This window comes from Protopterus annectens, chromosome 6.part1 (genome assembly GCF_019279795.1).
Source record: "Protopterus annectens isolate FY-2018-M chromosome 6.part1, PAN1.0, whole genome shotgun sequence".
Taxonomy (NCBI): Eukaryota; Metazoa; Chordata; order Ceratodontiformes; family Protopteridae; genus Protopterus; species Protopterus annectens.
The window spans coordinates 206,291,807-206,314,006 of record NC_056738.1 but is presented as its reverse complement, the minus strand read 5'-3'; positions in this window follow the sequence as shown (position 1 = coordinate 206,314,006).

Here is a 22,200-nt window from a genome sequence, read left to right as displayed (position 1 = left end):
CCTGCCCTTCCGTCTCCACCCTGGTCTCCTCTTACACTCCTAACCGTGCTCTCCGCACTTCTAGCCAGTTACTACTTGACGTTTACCAACCTCACAAAAACATTGATAAGCTACTTTACAAATTCACTATAGCACAAGCCTGGAACACACATTAGATCTATTCCCCACACCAAACTCTTCAAAAAAGTACTTAAATTTCACTTGCTAAAAATCAAGTCTTGCCCCTGCAATGACCCCACCTAACATACTATACTAATGAATCTTACTTCACAGACCATTTACTATACTACCTACTACCTCTTTAGTCTCCTCCTTTATTCATAGTTTTACTCCTAAATTATCCCTTCCCCTACTACAGTCACCCCATGTACATAGCTAACTATTACTTCCTCAGGTCTAAATACCTCTCTCTGTTTTACTTAATCAATATAATCAATTGCTCTCTCTATATTAGGTTGTTTGCTGCTCATACTTTCACAAAAAAAAAAAAACATAAAATGTAGTGTAAATTTCTTTTGCTACTTGAATGTATTGCAAACATCTTTTTTACTTGAATGTAAATCTTATGTACCTTCAATTGTCTGTAATATTAATCTTATGCACCTAATAATGTCTGTATTTTTGGAGCTTTTCTCCTCGGGTCTCCACTGAAAATGGGCCTCTGGCCCAATTGGACTAACACGGTTAACAAATGTCTAATAAATAAAATAGATAAAAAATAAAAAGCCTCTTATATTTCAATAATTATGGAAATAAACAAGTGGTTGCTTAAACAGTTTTTTGCTATTCTGCTACTGAAGAGGGGATGGGTTGGGTGTATTAGTGACAACGCCATTAATATCTTATTTAAAGGAATGAATGAAAGCCCTATGGTAAGAGGTTATGGTACACTTATGGACAAGAGAAGGAATCAAAAGGCCCATACTTATGCCCCACCCAGAAATGAATCAGATTCCTCCATGTCAGGGTCGGGTGAAGGGAAATTCTGGGAAGAATCTAAATTACACTAGTAAGTAAACTGTATTTTTTTCTTTTCTCTCTTTTCCTGATTTATTTAATTTCTGTTTTGGGGTATTGTTTTGTGTAAAATAATGTTTCCAGTTTTCATCATTTTTTACTTTATGTATAGTGTATTGAATGATTCAATTAATGATATGTATATATTTTCATTTGCCTTGTTACATAAAATATTGAAACTGCAGATGTTTTTCTTTATAATTTTTGAGTCATTTTATGCATCACTCTGGCAGAGTGCTGTGACAATACTTGCTGTTGGAACACAAAATGAGTAAGGGTAGTGAATAAACATTAATTAATTATACTACTATCTTCAAATATAATTTTGTTCATAAAACAACCATATTTGAAATCCTTTATTACTACTGTCAAGACAATGTTACATAATCATGTGTACAGAACATACTTCAGTTATGTAGGCTTCTACATGACATAGAGAAGCATATACACAGATCATGGGTATGTGTCATTGTCCATTGCTACTCCTATGGACAAGAGGAGTGGATACACTAGAATATAATCATGCATAACTAACTTCCTAGCCATGGGCTGCATGTGCACCAGAACTGACTGTGTAAACATCTGGCTGAGGCGAACATGGTCGGCATTGGCATGAGACAAACTTACCAACAGCAAAAATACAAAGACATGCATCTGGAGCATTTCTCCCCAGGCCTCCACTGAAAATTGCCTTTGTTCCAAGTTGGACTTTCCCGGTTAACAAATGTTAACTAAATAAATAGGCATAGGACAGTGCACTTAATGACCCAGTTACAGCTTCTGAATGATGCAAAATAGGCACAAGTGGCATCCACCAAACCCTGCAATATCTGCGCAGTATGTGTGGCTTCCAACACAGCCTATATATGTTGAGCAAAGGTTTGTCACATACTAACTGTACAAGTCTGCATTATTTCTACCACAGGGGCACATACTTGTGTCATAGCTGATATACCGGCATCGCAGAGCAAGTCTACAGAGCTGCTCAAGTCACAACATTTTATCGGAAGGTGATGCTAATAACAGATGATCTGGTGTAGTAGTCTGTTGCAAGATGAAGCTGTTAGTTACAGCACATGATATGCAAATGAAAGTCATATAACCAAACATTCTATGCCCCTTACATGCATAAGATCCATATGGTGCAAAGCAGCTCATATCTTTGCATGCAGCACAGGCTGTTTTGCCCAGATGCTCTGTGCCCACATCCCATTTGCTTCATTACAGCAGCACTGTGCACATATTCAATCATTGAAACAGACATTCTGGATAATATTGGTGGTCAACAAAGCACAGTCCTCAACCTGTGTGCCTCCTCACACACCTGAAACTTGAAATTTGAAGCAAGAAGTTATTTGTAGAATGTAGCTCTCAGTTTACCAGTCATTTTATACCATTAGCTGCACCTAGAATTATAAGCTTTAGGATCAAAAGGATACAATCACAGATACACGTGATCAAAATAAGGTGCATCCACAAGTCTACTGGCTTCAGTATCCATGACACAGTAAGGATCCTAACAATCCAGAATGGCCTTAGATTAGAGCTACTATTCCTCTAAGCTGAGATGAACCAGGTAAGAAATAACCATGACATCTCCAGTGAAAGACAGACCAGCTAAACACTACCATGATGAGACCCTACAGTCAATATGAAACATTCTGAAGAGATTGTATCTCAGCTTGCATTAGAGTGGCTAGGGAACCTCCATAAATGAGCTTCAAACTGTTGCTGAAATTAGGGAAGTCTGGTTTGTCCTGCCTAGTTTGCTACCACAGTGACCTTCACTTGGGCAAGAGGTTTTGAAAATACATAGATGAAAGGATAGATGAATGGACAGACTAAAAAACGCATTAGACTCTGGTGATACCTTGAGGCATTTATCTGAGATCAGCCTAATGATCATCCAGGTGTCAAACATTGCCTGCTCATGTTTACATTAGTGTCTTACAAAGTAATTTTTAAGACCCACATAGAAGACAAATAAAGGCTCAGGGAATCAAAGCATGTGCTACAGGAAGTAGCTCTTTAACAGCTCATAGCCTTACTCATCTGCACTAAGTGCTAAACACACTGCTATTACACACCCGTGCCTGCCAAACATAAGTGACATTAAACAATGTATTCATAGTTAAAATATTAACATTAAACTTGCAAACTTCATGCTGTCCAATTTATTATAGGTAAATACTAGGCTATCAATCTGCAGACTATTACAAGTCTAGCCAATAACTAAAGGTCAGAATCAAACCCCACTCATAGGATCATAGAAAGTTACTATGCTAACAGCCCTAGAACTTTTTTAATCCTAGCTATTCATGCCCGATGTTTCCCATTAATCAAAACCCACAGTCTAGAAAGGCTTTGGGACATGCCTGTGCCTTAGGGCATCTACAAATTGCCCCATCCATAATGACCACAGGTGACAAACCAGGGATGAATTTACAATTTCTAATCCGTTGGTCCAAACTGCATTTGGATAGTCTTAGTCACATTGCCTACCTTGACGTGGCCAAGGCATTTGACACAGTACCCCACTCAGGCATCATTGACAAACTCAAGAGGTTACGTACAAACCCTTATGTCAGCTGGTGACTAGCCAGCTGGCTTACAGACAGGACCCAGAAAGTTAGAACTGGAGAGTCCACCTCTAAAAAGAGGCCAGTCACAAGCAGAGCTCCTCAAGAATCAGTCCTAGGACCACTCTTTTTAGACATTTACTTCTCTTAAGTCAAAGCTAATGTCAGTGATCTCTGACTGACTTAATCTGCAGATGATTCAAATTAGGCACAGTCATTGAATCCTCCACAGACAAAAATGTTCTACAGGAAGGGCTAACAGACAAATAACTGGTGTCAGACTAAAACTAAATGCCAAGAAATGCATAATAGTATCCTTCCCAAAGGATCTACCCCTGGTAACTATCATATTGACAACACACCCCTAAGAGTTGACCTTATAGTCAAGGGCTTGGGGACACACATAGACAGTAATCTAGCATTTAACCATCATGCGTCTACAGTACTGAGGAAATCATTCTATGTTGTGCAACTTATAAACAAAGATATGGCATTTAGATCCAAGGAAGTCATTGTTCCACCCTTAACCCTGTATTCTGTCTCCTACAGGCTGTTTAGGGGAGATCTATGCCTGGCATACAAGGCATTGTCAGATCTGCCTTTTATGGACCTCCTGCACATCCACAAAACAAACAGTATCAGGATTACCTGTTCTAAATACTTAAACCTTGCCTATGATATAAATAGGACTTGTGGGAGAGACAGGTATGTATCCCATATACTACCCCGTCTATGGAACAGGCTCCCCATCCATGTGAAGCGGAGTTCCTCCCTAACCCAATTCAAGTGCAACCTGGACAATTGGATGGCACCTATGTCTCTAATGGACATAGGCAGCCTGCAAATGTTTCATGTCCCAGGATGCTCCTTGTAAATATTCCATCTCCTAAGCCCCTTCTTATACTTATCAAGGGTACCAGAACTTATCAGAGATTTGGAATGCATGGCTAGACTTAAAGAGACCCTTGTGGTCATTAGCCTAGTAAACACCTATGAACATATGAACCTATATTTAAAATCTGTCCCTATTTTTGGGCCTTTGTCCCACCATTATTTTAGACTATGTTCAGATTTCTTGTACTAAGTAGCTGTAAGGTATTTATTGGGCACTAGGCAGCTGCATAGGTTGCTTGGTACTGGATCCAGCCCTGGTTGCTTCAGAAAATGTTCCACACAATTTAAGAGCATGAAGTTTAGAACACTTCAACACCAATGGAAATATAAACAAATAATTACAACTCCTAGCTACTCATACTCAAATGGACAAGTACACGTATTCAGACATTGAAGAATCTGATTAAAAAAGGCACTAACAGTAGCCATGGGAATTGTCCTCTCAGCAGTAGCATCTGCACTCTGACGTACAGGCCATTAGTAAAGCAGCTGAACTCTCATCATTTGCAGTCTGTGAAGATGGTAAACTGTATAGAAGGAACACCTGGCATCTATTCAAGAAAAATATATCTAATCAAGCAGAAATGTGACAGAGTAACAGTACCAGAATGTAAATATGTACAAGAATTATTCTATAATTCAAATATGCTTAGAGAAACCAGTAGTCTTTTCTGGGCAAATAGGTACAGAATAGTGATAAGACACACAGGTATATGGATAATGGACAACACATGTGGTTACACCAGAATTTATTAGACTCAAAAACGGATAACTGCAAAAATGAATGAGTTCTTGAATTTTATTTGCTTGTAAATGCAGTGCTGTCAAAGCATGTTGGCTCAAGGACCAAATGAAAGTGCATCCACCAAGTCAGGAGCTGTACCAGTAGAAGCCAAAAAAACATCCAGACTGATGGTGACAAAAAAATAGGAATTCTGAAAAAAATTCTTAAACACACATACACAACACTCACAGAGCAGATATCGGAGTCACATTCATCACATTGGAAATCCACATCCCTCCCACCCCACCCCACCCCTGTAAAGGTAACCACCATTAAAAACTTCTCCAAAGCTAACTTTGGGATCCTAAAACCAGAGGTGGCTAACTTCACAGCACCCATGCAAATGGAGAATAGTTGCATGACTGCTGAATCATACACTAATGCACTATCTCGCCATACCTAATAGAACCAAGAAGCTCTCCTCCAAAAAAAGGAAGCCAATCTGGTGGTCCCCTGCCATAAACAAACTCTGCAACAGAAGGAGGAAACTGATGCAGAATAAGGTGATGTCCCAAGACTGGAAAAACTCCCTTATTAGCCTCAACAAAAAGTTAAGATCCCCTCATCAAATCCTCTAAAGCTAGCTATGAAAACAGAATTGCAGCAGATAGTAAAAACAACCACAAGGCCTTCTATAGTTATGTAAAGAATCTCAACGGCAAAACCCTGATTTGCTCTGAGCTACTGCACAATGGTACCTCCTATACTGAGCCAACAGATATTGCCAACATACTGGCCAACAGATTCAGTGCCACCTTTACCCCCCCAAGGACCAATCACAATACCAGTAGATTGCCAGGCACCAAGTATTACTGCTGCACAGGTTGAAACAGCACTGTCCAAGGTCAAAAATACAGCTTCTATGGGACCTGACAATATCCATGACTGTATTTTGCACGAACTACAGAGAGAACTGGCACCCCACCTGTGTACCATGTTCAATCACAGCCTAACCTCAGGCTTTGTCCCTACCAAATGGCGCACTGCTGTAGTCATCCCTCTCCACAAAGGAGGAGTGACTACAGACCCTGGGAATTATCGCCCCATTAGCCTGATGAGCCTGATATACAAAGCTATGGAAAGCATCATCATGGACTTAATAAATAAGGATACAGGGAATCGCCAGACTCTGGATCCCACACAGTTTGGTTTTGTGAAGGGTAGATCGGCATACACATGCTCAACTTGGTTGACTTCTTTGAGTCAGTCACCAGAGCTGTGGATGAAGGCAAGGTGGTTCATACATCCTACCTTGATCTGGCCAAGGCCTTCGATACCATTCCCCACTCAAGAATCATAGAAAAACTCACTAAGCTTGGCATCAACCCCTTTATCACCAGGTGGGTTACAAACTGGCTCACAGATAGAACCCACAGTGTAAAAGTAGCTGACTCCAAGTCAGACTGATGACTAGTCACAAGTGGAGTCCCACAGGGTTCGGTCCTGGGTCCTCTCCTGTTTGGTATCTACTTCTCTGAAGTCCAGGCCAACATGAAGGGACTCTGGCTGACAAAGTTCGCAGACGATTGCAAGTTGGGAGCCATTATTAACTCCCCAAGTGATGTTCACATCCTACAGAAAGGCCTCACTGAGACCAACAACTGGTGTCAGAACCATGGCCTTAAGCTCAATGCAAAAAAATGTGTCATCATCCCCTTTGGGAAAAACCTGGTTCCCATGAATTACCACATTGATGGTAGTACACTGAACACAAAAGGCATTATAAGAGATCTGGGAACACAGGTTGACAGCAACCTCCCTTTTGATCACCACATTGCCACTGTGGTCAGAAAGTCCTTCTATGTGGCACATCTCATTACTAAGGGTTTTGCATCCAGGGAGAAAGAGGTCATTGTTTTCCTCTACTCTTCCCTCATTAGGCCAATCATAGAGTACAATGCCCCATTTGGCATGTACCGCACTAGACATCTGCAACAACTGGAGAGGCCATAAAAGTACCTCACAAAGAGGACCCTAGGCCTTAAACACTTGTCCTATATGGACAGACTCAAAAAACTCCAACTATTCTCTGTCTCATATCGCCTACTTAGAGGTGATCTCTGCTTGACTTATAAAGCCATGTCTGACCCAGCTCTGTTAGAAATGCTACAGGTAAAGAAATCCAAATCTCTCCACACCACATGCTCCAGAGACCTCAACCTTATTACCACAATCAACAGAATGTACTGGTGGGACAGGTTCATAACCCAGAGACTACCCATGCTATGGAATAGGCTTCCTGGGTCTATATTAAATCAGCGCATGCTTAAAATAGTGAACCTTGATTTATCAACCCTTTAAAAGCGAAAGCTTGAAATCCCGAAGACATGGAACAGCAAATTTTTTTCCCAGGGAAAAAAATTGCTGGGCCTTTTTCGAGACTTTGCCATTTCCTCCACTGTAGTGCGATCTCAGAGTTGGTATATTTAAGTAGGGGGGTGGGGGACACAGCCCCCCCACTTTATTTAGTGTTTTGAATTTTTTTTTTTGTTTTGGTGGAACAACAATTTTTTTTCCCTGGGGAAAAAAAATCGCTGTTCTATATGTTTGGGATTCAAGCTTTAGTTTTTAAAGGGTCAATAAATCATCATTCGCTATTTTAAGCATTCACTGATTTAATATAGACACGACTTTGCATACATATCAAGCAGAGCACCTCGCTGACCCTCTTCAATAGAAATCTTGATGAGTGGATGGGAAATAGAAAATTCACCCTGGGGATAACTCCAGTGGCTCTACTTGACAGAGGCACTGGGAACTAAGGTTGGGTGGCACGATGCCAGGGTAATCCTATGGCTAGGCTTGTAAAGGCCCCAAGGCCATTAGCCTAGTACAAACCTATAAACCTATGAACATTTGTATATACACACACACACACACACACACACACACACACACACACACACACACACACACACACACACACACACACACGTGCACGCACACACACACACACACACACACACACACACACACACACACACACACACACACACTAGACATAGCAGTCACATTCACATACTTTCATTTATTCACACACGCACGCACACACACACACACACACACACACACACACACACACACACACACACACACACGCACACAGCAGTAAGCAGCAGTGGATATATTGTGCTCCTGCATGTATTTTATATAACATGTAATTTGAACTTTGAATACAGAGGTGAAAAATCACTTGGTAGATTAACTTCACTGTTTCATGTTTAATATACCAAGTGATTCACACCTCATGTAGTGGTATGACAATCACTTAGCATAAGAAACATTCCAGAGTAAAACATATTTCTGTTTCTGCTACTGGTGTGTTCTGTGATTTAGGAAATCTCTCTCTATCTCTGACTGTCTCCACAATCAAGCCAATGAGACAGTGATACTGCTAAAGGCAATCTGACATGCAAAGATAAGCATTTGTCTGTGCAACTCAGACAGCAAATTGGCTGGACTTTTTTTTTAACAGAAGGGGGTCAGATCAGGACAAAGTTCCACTAGCAGGACTACAAGTGCCAGTGTCCTGAGGGCCAGGAGTTTGACAATTCTCATTTAAAGTAATGCATGGCTACCTCATAAATAGAAGATACTTATTTTTCTATAAAAAGAGAGGATGTAGCATATACTAGCATAGGTTTAAGATGTATAAATTAATACAGCGGTGGTTCAGTATGTAAAATAATCTCATTTATAGTACTAAGTAGTCACAGTAAAAACATTATGTAGGGAGGTAAGACACCCAAAGTGCCCAAGTCATTTCTAGGCATTGCAATGAATAACGTGTATAACAAAAGAAGGTAGATTTCTGAAGAAGTGCATGAAAACATTTGGAATGAGAATTTTATTGATGATATCTTTACTGTGTAGGAAGGTGACACCTTGCAGCTTGGAGATTTTATCACTTACCTGAAGTTTACCTCTTCCCATAGCTATAACTGAATCACTTTCTTAGATATGCAGATTTCCAAGGACGCCAGCAATAACAGAATCACCACTGATCTATTCAGAAAACCAACAAGGGTTAACTTATTACTCCACAGTAAACGTCTGCATCCTGCAAAAAAAAATTATAATGTGGTGAAGTCTCAGGGTATAGATTAGCTAGAATTACCACAGAGATGGAACAATTTTTAAGAAACCTGAACAATTTAGAGAATGATTTTTTAATGAGAGGCTATGAAAGTCAGATGTTAAAAAACATCCTGGAACCCATTACAGAACTGAAAATGACTGAAGCACCTTCACTCAGCCTCCCCAGTAGAAGAATGTTAAGAAATTCCACAGAGAATAACAAATGCAAAAATAGCTGCATCCTGACATACACTTTTGATTATCACATTATCAAAAATTTTATTAAAGAAAACCGGGCCATTGTCACAGGAAATCATTTTCTGATTAATATCTTAGGTGAAGCCCCATCCTTTGTTTACTGGAAGGCCAGGAACATTAGACGTTTTGTTAAATTTAAACCTAGATTATATGAGAGAAACATTAAAAGATGTGAAGCTAATTGTACATTTTGTATATTTATACAGCAAGGTAATGTTTTTTATTGCCCTTATTTAAAGAAAATCATTAAGACCAGTGCAGGGGGTGACTGTAACACTACAAAAATAATTTACAGGGCACAGTGCAAAGAATGTGATGCATTTTATATGGCCAAGACTGTAAATAAATTTAAGCATAGGATTTCATGTCAACTGGCAGAAATCCGCTCTGGATGTAAAAATAATGCACTAGCCAAACACCATGTTCTTCATAAAAGACACACAGGTTTTAAGTTCCAGATACTGGGTCATATAGACATGGGTGATCTTGAAGGAGACATCCTGAATATGCTGCAGAAACATGAACTCATGTGGCAATTAAAGCTGAACTCTTTTAGGAAGCCTGGACTAAACTACTATTGCTCACTTAAAAGTGTACTGGAACTTAGAAAATTGCCACATTGTTTACATGACTAATTTTATATTATTTTATTCTTTCAGTTGGTTTTAAATATCATGTTAAATCATTTTTAATTGAAGTGTATATTGTGTTTCTATCGTCATGCATTTTTTCTTTTTCTTATTCTTTTTTCCACTTTATTTGAAATGATTTGTAATAACAATACTAGCTAATTATGCAATAATATTTTGTAGATAGTTTTTAGGATTCTTGTACACAGACCTGAAGATGTCTAGAAGGACAAAAGTGATCTCTGTTAACAATAGGTTATGGAAATAGAATATGATTTGTACAAATGATTTTTTTGCATGCAAAATGTATATGTATATATTTATATACATTTTTAGATTGCCAAATGGTCTAAGGTTTATATATTTACAGCCATTGTGTTGGATAAAATCACAGACTTAATAATCTGGTTAAATAAGAGGTACCACATCATTATTAATTTTATTTAAAGTACATAAGGGTTATATTATTATGACAGCTACTAAGTAGAGCAAGACCAGCTTAAATGTCACACCGATGGGGGAAGGGATGTAAATTTAACATGTATACCAATACACTGTGTTTTACAGCACAATAAACCACTCCCTTGCCTGATGAAAATATTTAGAAAGCTTGTGATGAAACTATTATTCTGTTATTTTTGTTTTACTTGGATTGCTTGTCTTTGTACTTTATATAGGATTTTCGACTAGAAACAGACTGTCTACCCTGCTTGGATTACTTTTGAATACTTAGTAATTCTGTATAATATTTCAAATTATATATTTGTTTATTATTTTTTGACTTAGGATGAGTTTAAGTTTGCTAATTCTACTACCATTATCTGATCTGATTAATATACAGTGATGAACTAGATATGCATGGATTGAACATCTTCCACACAGATAAGTTTTTTACACTGTTTTGAAGATGAGAATTCTCTAGCAGGAACTCAAGAGAGAATTTACATGGTACAATAACTGGGCTAAACTGAATATAAATTATATTTCACAGCAGAATGGGTATTTTTTAAACCTCTGAAATACCTGAAATAAGTATTTCAGATTAAGAACCAATAAAGAGTAAGGTAAAGATGCAGAACAATGAAGTAAAATGATACACTGCTACTTTCCTACTTGTCTGTTAAAAAAGAGACTTAAGGAATGGGCAGTGAAAATAATCTCAGAGTTATTATGGAAAATAGAAATGCCTTCAGAAGGAATAGATATGAAATGGGATAAAATGAAAATGGAGTTTAAAATACTGTAGAAATGAGAAAGATATGGAAAAGAAATAATAGTATCCTTTGGTGGAAAAAGGCTTTATCATGGCCCCCCTACTTTTTAATATATTTACAAATAACCTCCATGTTTCCTGCCCCCACTCTACCTTAATACAGTACACAGATGATTCCACAATTATTAATACCTCCGACAATATACAACCTCTCCACACTGTCACTCAACAATCTCTGCACCTAACAGAACAATGGCTGACTGGAAACAACCTGCTTCTCAACTCCAAAAAGACCAAGCTTCTCCTTTTTCTTCCAAAAAACCTCAGTCCAGCTAAAGAAAACTTCACCATCTCATCCTTAGATAATAGAATTATCACCGCCAGTTCAAACACCAAATTGCTTGGCGTTACTATAGGCAACCAATTAAAATTCAACTTACATATCTTAAACTGCATCAAAAAGTCCATTCAAAAACTAGGTCTTCTTTACAACAACAACAAATATATACCTAACAATTCCAGACTATACTGGCTCAAACATTTATTCTACCATCTCTGCTTTATGCTGCTCCCATACTTACTAACCTCCAAAATAATCTCTTAGCCAAACTAGAAACCACCTAAAGCAAGATAGCTAGATTCTCAGCCAGTAATAGCTACAAATCCCATCACTGTATATCCCTGAAAAGCTTAAGATGGCCTGAGCTCCCCCACATGCTTCAAATATCACAACTACAAATTGCACACAGCATCCTAAATTGCCCCAACTCCTGCCCTGCCCTTACATCCATAATTACACTCAATCGTGACCTCAGAACCACACAACAAAATCTACTTCAGGTGACCAATCCAAACAAAAATATTGGAAAAATACTTTACAGTCAATTGCGCACTCATGCAACAAACGTCCATTGCCCCTTTGCTCCATTACCAAAAGTGATGAATTAAGAAAAACTAAAAATTCATTTCCAACATGCATGGATCTGTACTTGTCAGGAAACAACCTAATGAATTTTTCTTCCCGCAATTAACATATCTGCCTGGTATCTGCTATCTAACCTGTCTACATATATTACTCTCTCTGCCATTAGTACATATGCTATTAAATGCATCTTTGTTGTATTAAGTCATGATGTTATTCTGAATTGTATATTATACATTAGAAAATATTTTTTATTTAGGCATTGCCTTGTATATAACTTAATGCTAGCCAAATTTCTCAAACATATTGCTACTGCTTTTTCAATATACTGTACTTTTGCTTTGTAAATATTCATGTTGTATATTTCTCTTTCTGTGTTTTTATACTGTTAAGTATCTTGCAACTTGAATTGTTGTTTTTTTCTGTTTTTTTTTTTTAATTACTTTCCTGGAGCTTTTCTCCTCGGGTCTCTGCTGAAAAGGGGCTCTCTGGGCCCAGATAGACTAAGCCATTTAACAAATGTGAAAATAAAGAAGTACATAGCAATTATTTAGAAGGGGTGAAAAAGGTTAAAGTATTACAGAAGAATATCACAGAACAAGAAGAGGAGCATAGCTGAGTACTTAAGGAAAAATAATAGGAGTATGTGAATAATATGCATGAGTTTAGAAAGGTTGCTGTAAAGCAAGTATATTTAAAAACAAGTCCAGAGCACAAACATATGTGGCACGATGACTAAGACAACAGAAAGAAGAAGGGATTAAATCTTGGAAGAAACCTGTGTAGGCAGTATTACCCAAAGAGGACAATGATCCTTAAGGCCTAACTGCATGCAGACCATTTTCAATTTTAAGCCATGATTATAAAATAGCAAAGGTGTTGCCAAAAGTGATAAATATGGATCAGTGTGGTTCTATGGGGGGAGGCATACATTTCACAATATTAACAAAATAATAATGATCCAAAGGAAAGCAGCATATAAGAAAACAACGCTATTGCTGGTGGTTACTGATGCAGAGAAAGTATTCAACAGAGACAGCTGAGATTTTACGAGTAGGGCAATAGCAGTACCATTTGCTTTCTCCAACAGAATAATAGGATTAATAAGGAGGATACATGAAGTGTCAGAGACAAGAATTAAGGTGGAAGGGTTATTGTCTAACAAGCTGTGTTTTTAACAGTGGAACCAAGAAGGGATGCCCTTTCCCCTTTTTTATTTGCTTTATATTTAGAACCACTAGCAAAGAAAATAAGGGATTCACAAATTCAATGATATAACTCACACGACAATCAAGAAAAGTTATCTTTATTTTTAGATGATATTATTTTATACTTAATACATGCAGAAAAGGACATTTTGGTGTTGTGGAACATTTAGTTTCAAGTCTTTTCAGGATATAAAACACATAACAATAAAACAAAGGCTATTGCAGTAAACTAGATACCCACATATGAAATGGTTCGGCAATACCCATATTTATGGAGACGTCCTAAGATGAAGTATTTAGATTTTTATTTAACATTTATTTACTGGGAAAAAGCCCATTTTCAGAGGATGCCCAGAGAGAAATGCTCCAGACGCATGTCTTTGGAATGTGGGGGAGCACCCAGAGAAAACCCACATGAATGCAGGGAGGACATGCAGACTGCACACAGAAGGCACCCCAGCCAAGAATTGAACCAGAGAACCTCTTGCTGTGAGGCAACAATGCTCACCACTGCACCACATTTAGATGTATGTGTTAAAAAGGATTCTAATATTGCAGCTAAAGATATGTGGGAAGAGGATAAACAAAAGATAACACAAAAATCTAAGAAGCTAGAAGCTCTTGATTAAAGATATGAACAGTAAGATACAAGCTGTGAAAATGCTTTCAGTCCCTTTAGTTTTATATACAGGTCAGTTAAATGGAATAAGTTGATTCTTTCCATAGAACAAAGTGGTATTACCTAATTTGAATGGCTACTTTAGAGATACACAGTTAAGGCTCACTCAGTGGCGAATTTAGGCATGGGCGCAGGGGCATGTGCCACCCCCTTTTTAAAGCTGTTCTGTGAGTTAAAAAAATGCACCGCACTGTGCTTTTGTTAAAATCGGAAATGTACCACCAAAATGTTCTGTTTCAACTTAACATTTTTTTTCTTTTTATGTGAAAGATGCATTGGAGATGCAATTGGAGGTTGCAGTGAGGTGATATATAAAATGATCCTTAATTGCTCCTCCAACTGCATCTCCATCGTAGTTGAGTGAAAGTGAGTTTGGTCACAGTGAGGATTTAGATGGTGAAACAGATCCAAACTGCAGAGTTGATCGACATCCTGTTCAGGCATTCAAAAAGAACTGCAGTGAGTGCAGAATACTGTTCAGAAACACTGAGGTATTTTTTTTCCTTAAAGAGGAACTGTACCAACTGAAAATGCATTTTCCAATCTCAGACCTAAACCCAAACATCAGCACCCCCCTTGTGATATCTCACTGATGTATTGGGCAGTCCCACCCACAAAATCATGTTTCTGCATAATCCTTCATCTCTTTACTGTTTTTATTCCCTATGGACAGAGTGGAACCCCCTAATCTGCAGTAGGGATCCTATCTATAGTGGCTAACATATGAGTAAATTCCTGAGCTCTGTGAACACCTGCAGTTACTTCAGAGTGTCTGATTGCCTCTGACTGAGTGTAGAAGGAGGTAAAACACAGCCTATCTGCAATTACCCTATCCATCTGCTACATTTGTTTACTGTACTGCAATTATATTAGGTATCAGAAGATACCTTTTAGTGTTAACTATCAGAATGAACATTGTATTAGAGGTCATTCATACATTTATCTATCTATCAACTGAATATATATTGCTGTCTTTTCACACATGATGTCAGAGCATCTTCAGGTGATCTTTACACAACCCAAAAAAAAAAAAAAACAGTGTCCCATTTTCTCACCCCAACCCTGGTAGTTGACTAACCAGACTGTGTTCCCCCCACATTTTTGCAGATTCCTGGATCCGCCACTGTCAAGTACATAACAAAAGCAGAAGGTTATACAACAAAGTGGAAAGGAATGATGATAACACGGGGGAGTTTCAAGAAATAAGGAAAGAGTAGGATTTTGGATGCAGGACTTTAAGGAGAATAAGAATAACCAATACATAATATTATATTCATAAGGTAGCAAAAGTATTCTAAAAACTAGGCCAACAGGAGAATGGAGAAAGGAGATTTTACCAATAGGAGTGATTGCAAGTAAGGGTATAGAAAATAAGCAAGATGGGGTGGGAATTTACTGGAAGAAATTAGTAAAGGAACCATGTTTTAGGAGTAAATAACCAGGGAGGGAAGGGTAACAGAGTGGGATGAGGCCAAGCAAAAATTTGGACTGCAGACTAGAGAGTGTGTTTCCTGACAAGAATTCATAATAGAGTACAGGCAAAGAGAAATGATATAGGAATGCTAAATGACCAGCTCTGAATGCTTAGTTAAGTTTAAAACAGAAGCTGCTGTTAAATGGAATAATTAGCAGGGCAAATAAAATAGTGCATGCTAACTATAAGAATGGTTTGAAAGAGATTAGAGACAATTCAGAGATTAGAAAGGATTTACAAAGGAACAATAGTAGGATATGTGTATAGCTCTTAAGTATGCACAAAAATCCAGAAGGTTTTAGGATTTTGAATGGAAGTGTTTTGATAGGTAGTTTTATATCCCAAGAAGACCTCAGAGAGATTTTCCTCAGGTATATATCAAATGCTGGAGGCATGATTGGAAAGAGATTGGTAACTAGAAATATGTTTTTTTTTAAACTAACAAGCTGGCAGAGTTTAAAAAATTCCTGCAAAGTAATTTGCCAGAAATGCTGGGGAAGCAAATAGTTGTAACTAGGGAAATTATTTGTTTGATCTGGCATATTGGATTTGAATTGTCTAGACAAAATAAGGCCTTACAAAGTTTGATTGCCAAAAAAACAATTGCTAGAAAATGGAAATCAACATCTAAACCAGCCATAACTTAAGTACTGTTTATTGTAAAGGAGATAAAAGAACTGGGAGGCAGGATCTTTAGAAAAAGGAAGAAACAGATTACCTAGAAATAAATTGAATTTATTGGGACAATACATGCAGAATAATATTCAGGAGGAGGAGTGACATTTAAGGGAAGGCAGGAATTAAGGAATTTGTATAACTTTTGCTGTGAATGAAAATTGTTGAAAAGAAAACGTGTATACTGTATGAAAATAACAATGGAAATCATACCTCTCAGCTGTATAGATTTTCATAGAATGTCCAGTTGTTTGCCTCATATTTTTGATCCATTTTTCATAAAATTGTGGTTTTCCGGCAAATTAGTGGCAAATCATTAAAGCCTGAAGTTAGAAAATAATGACTGACATTTGAGTTGCAGATCAGACTTCATAACCTTCAGAAAATTCATGCTAATGCAAAACCTGTCATTCTATCAACTTTCTAAGTTTTTAAGAGCAATATTTAAAAATTGTCCCTCTTTTGGGGCCTTCGTCCCACTTTTATGTATGATGTTATCCAGATTTCTTGCTCTAGGAGGCTGAGAGGTATAATGGAAATGCTATCATAGTTTGTTGTCTATTGTTTTACCTATGTCAGTTTTTGTAATTGTCATGTTTAACAAAGAGTTTAAAAAATGAAATATTCGGACCACATATGGTTGTATCTAGTCTGCCTAGGCTCTACATAGATTTAGGAAGGGGATTTTGGTTGCTGGGTTGCCATGTGATTTCTCTCTTCATTTGAGGTGAGCCAAGTTAGTACTGGATAAGCCATCATTTTTAAGTATGTCTTCTAAGCAGGAGTGAATTGCAGATTTCTCCTGATTTGACAACAGCCCAGTTATTAAGGAGCTTTTTTGCAATAATTATTTGACTTCATCAGCAACTCAGTACATGATCATCTAATGTGGTTAATCCCAGATGGCTTTGATACCTAGGCTAATGGTATGTCACACAAACGTGTCATGGAACTTATGAATATTATGGAAAGTTTCAGCATTACATAGGTGACTACTGCTGTTATCCATATTGGTAGAGACATTGAACTTGGTATTCTACCTTGCTTTAGTTACCATGGAACTATAGGTAGAGCCCATTTCATGGTAAAATAAAACACCTGTTTCACTTCAAAGTAGGACTCTCAGTGACTCAGGTACCCTAAACTGAGCTGATATATTACAGGGATTTTTGAAACCTTATGAGTAGCACTTTGAGTCCCTTAAATGATTGACTCCTTTGGTGGATCAATTCAGATGATCATGATAGCTTAGTAGTAGTTCACAATACAGTTGGGGGTGGTACCCTGGATCTTGTCATGCCATAACATGCACATCCCAGACCTACTGTAACTTGCAGTCTCTAGTTCAAGCTTAAGGCTCTTGAGTTACATAGACCTATAGGCCTGGATAGTAGTTTGGAAAACAGGTAACAGAGAACACACTTGTTTAAGATCAGCCTCAATCTGGATCCCCACCATGTAAGAAGAAAGTATTCTTGTCCAGTTAAATTCCTGCCCCATCATATTTTCCAGCTGTGATATTCCAGACCATGTAGTATAGTCTGCTTTACCACTCATACAACATGCTCATCCTTTCAGTATGAAGAAGCCACATAAGTCTTTGTGGACAAGAATGCCAAAATCAGGCAGTCTGTCTCCCCATGGTAAGTCCACAGTGCATGATAGATATTCATATACAAATTGTCATGAGTTCTACTGAGCTTATTATGTCATCATCGAAGAGGTCATAGATATTGTTTTATCTTTGCACTCCACCTATATCAGACTGGATTCTAGACCTATGATATTGGCTAGATCGTGCCTCAGATCTCTAGGTCCAGTAATGATCTAAGTTTTGCTTTCATCTTTAAGGATGTGTATTTCTTCAACTCTGTTGAGAAAAAAACACTGATTACAGAATCAGAGATTCATGGCTTCATGACAAGCTTAAGTCCTACTGGTTTCACTAAGCTTTGCTGGTATTGTACTTTGTTGACATTTATCTGTAACTGTATACTCATCAATGTCTACTTTAAACATGTGAAGGTACTGGTAGGATTTCAGGATTGAGGGTGGGTATTTCAAAGATGAGAGAAATGTTGGGTTTATATCTATTGTGTGTTTTATCATTGTTTATGGAAATTTAAGGATAGCTGCATTCATCTATACATCAGCCCTCCCACTTGTTCTTTCCAAAAGTTGAGTCTTGAAGAGGAGAAAGTTTTTTGTGGCCTGGAAAATAAAGCAAAGATCCCAACTCAGGAGGTGGTACAACAGAGAAGGGGGCTGTCTGTTTTAGTCTCTCCAAGTAACACAGGTTGGTAAGTCTTTTAGTCCTGTTATTGATGAATCCTTTTGCCATTTACAGCTGAATCAGATGTTGTGCCAGGAGTCTGCATATGAAGGCACTGTACCCTATAATTCTTCAGAAATGTGATGTGTACAGAGGGACAATGACCTCCCTGGAGTAACATGTTATTCCCCTTACTGTCACATAGGTTACGGTGAAGGCTTTCTTATACCTGTGGAAACCTGATGACCAAAGGAGATAGTGCTACCTCCAATTGTACCACAGTCGTTTAAAACAGTGTTTTTCTTCAGCGGTCCTTGCTCAGTGGTATGCGTGGTGACATCCACTCACTTCCCAAAATTGACAATGCTACATTTATATTTTTGTAGTATTACTGTATACATCTCCTATAAAAAAACAAAAATAAATTTCAAGAGCCAGATACTTTTCAGACTTTAGTATTCTCTAAGCATGTGCATAAGTACGTATGCAGTACAGTGTGTATGTTTTAACAAATATCAGAAGGTGTGGATTTGGCAGTGTAATGTTTGTAATTGTTTTATGCTGCTTCTTTGTTATTTTTGAATTTATCTCTTCCTTGGTCTTTTTGGAAAAAAATGTTTATATCTAATGAAGTTACCAAGCAAATAAACACTAAAAAATTGCACCTGGTCATTATCTTTACTCCAGCTATAAGCTGTATCAAGCCTTGTATGAATAATAAAAGTATTGGGGATAAGAGGACAATGTTCCCTAGTTTGAAGTCATCTGCAGACTTAATGAGCCAGACAATTATGTTTTGCACTTTCAGGCAAAAGATGCCAAAAACTGTGGTCCAAGTATAGAGCTCTGTGGCACTTTACTAGGCATATCTCCTAGTAAGTAATGTTTACTACCCATTTTAACCAGCTATGTTCTGTCTTGTAGATAGTTTGCAGTTCACTAGCCAACACAAATACAAACCCCATGTATTAATTTGTAATGTCTCAGCATGATATAGTGACAGATGTCTTAGTAAGATCTAGGTAGGTTGCCCAAATGGAAAGCACCTCATCCAAGAGCATTATGACCCCTTAGAAAGAGAAACCAAGTTTGGTCAGTATGACTGCCATTTACAAAGCCATACTGATTTATGTCTAGGAACATCAAGGCACTACATTCTTTTCAGTTTACTACATAATGTTCCTGTCCATAGCCTGGTAGAGGATACTGACAGAGGATGCGGCTAAGGCTAATGACTCTCGAGAGCTGCTATAGAAATACCCTTGTGAATAGGGACCACTGTGGCCTGCTGACATATCTAGTGATAAAGCTAACCCAGTGACCTTTGTTTAGCAGGATGTGATGGGAGGCAGCTAGGATATTCAAATAACACTAAGGAAACTGTTGGGGCTGCATCCAGGCACAAAGAACAGGCGTACTTGATTTTACCCAGAACTATAGTGAATTAATCTCTGGATATGTTTGGGTTGGGTCACTGTTGGAGAGGCAGTGCAGTAGTAGTCATACCTATAAGGATGCTGACATTAGTGTGATAATTTGGCTGCAAGGATATAAGAATATTTTTGGTTTGGAGCATATTTTATAATTTACCTCAAGTGTTAAATTCCTTAATGTTATCTCTATATTCCTTTACTTAACTACAGAATACTTGACTATTTCAGTCAGTCTTGTTTCTGAGTGTAAGGTCAGAGGAGGACTTTGTTTCATGGATAGTTCTTATTAAATCATGTTTGGTTTGACTGAGTTTTTTTTTCTTATTTGACACTGGGGAATTTTCATAGACAACAATAATCATTTGTTTTTGTTGTATAACTTTTTTCTTTTCAATGTGAACATTGCAGCTTGTGTTTGAGTGCTTGGGGGGATATTATTTAAGATTCATTTATTCAGGATGTTATAGAATTTTTTAAAGCTGCCTGAGACTGACTAAGACCATTTAGGGTATTGTTACATGCATGATTTGTTTTGATGCGATTGCTAGTTAAGAAATTTATGAATATGGAAATATTATGCAAAAGACTCACTGGCCTTTGTTTTGATAGACAGTTATTCTGTGCCATAGCCTGAATTCACAACAGAAAAGATGATGCCAGAGGCAGTTCCTAGTGAAGGTGTGTTAGTAATAGTGAAGGTATGTTAGTAAGGACAGTACCTAAAATGTTTAATCTCTTGGCAGGTATTCAGTTAGCTAAGTGAGGGCAACAATGGGCATATTTGTTATTGGTAGTGGAGCTGCCACAGTCAACTGCAGCATAATTGAAATCACTTATAATGATTCTTCTATTTCAGACTGTTAATTATTTAAGGTTATTGAGGTTATATCTCATATTCTTTATGTAACATGGAAGCAGTTCTGTAACAGCTAATTACATGTTAATCTGTGTTACTGACAGGGCAAGATCAAGCACAAGAAAACCTAGGCAACTGCCTTGTGTTGGCTGGGGGACCTGGCAAGCAAAAATAATTAAAAAAAGTGGAAGCAAGAAATCAAGTACTCTAGGAACACACAGTAGTGCTTGAAGCATTTAGCCATTCATCATCAAGATTAGTTGAATGCTACAGTCAAGGAAAATGAACATTTTACTACTTTTGGGGGTATTTCGAGAGGTATGGAGTAGCAGGTCTGCAGTGAGGGTGATAGAAGGAACATTCATACTGTTGGGCTGATGGTTTTTTATATTAAAGTCCTATAAACAGAAGGATACTACAGTACCTCATCTAATTATTATGAATGATACAGCTCAGCAAGCTCCTGACTGGTGCCCTGCAGAGTTCTACAGCAGCAAGGAGACAAAAGAGAGACTTTGGAGTGATTAAGTATCATTTTTCTGCATTTTCTTGCTGCCTTTAGCTAATTCTACCTAAAATGCAGATTTCTAGAGTTTCTGTGATTTTAAAAAGCTTGTTTCGGCTACTTATTGTACTTATTTTACTGCCTGAACTTTAACAAATTTGTTTTTGTGTTTAAATTACCTGTTTAATTGTTGTAGGCTACACACTCAAGTGTGATAGCCATTTCTGTGCATTTAAAGTGTTTTTTTTATTGTATCTGCTTTATTATTTGGAAAAAAAATACTTGTTTTCCTGCCTTTCTAAGCTAGTATATTCCAGTTTTCAGGTTAGTGCTAAATTCAGGGCTGTCTTACAAGATTCTGTGTTTGCCCATACCTTACTTGGATAGAAGGAAGTTTCTCTGTACACTGTGAGAGAGGGAGCTTTGAGCAGCCTATCTGTCCCTGGAGGAGAGGTTTCAGCCCAGAAATTAGTAGTTTATTGGCCATTTGGGGCTAATTTCTATCTCTTTCATTTTCCTGCTCTAAAACCCGCATTTGTGAGGTTTTTGTGCTAGTATACAGCTCAGCAAGTTCCTGCCTGGTGCCCTGCAGAGTTCTACAGCAGCAGAGAGACAAAAGAGAGACCTTGGCGTGATTAAGTATAATTTCTCTGCATTTTCTTGCTGCCTTTAGCTAATTCTACCTAAAATGCAGATTTTCTAGAGTTTCTGTGAGTTAAAAAGCT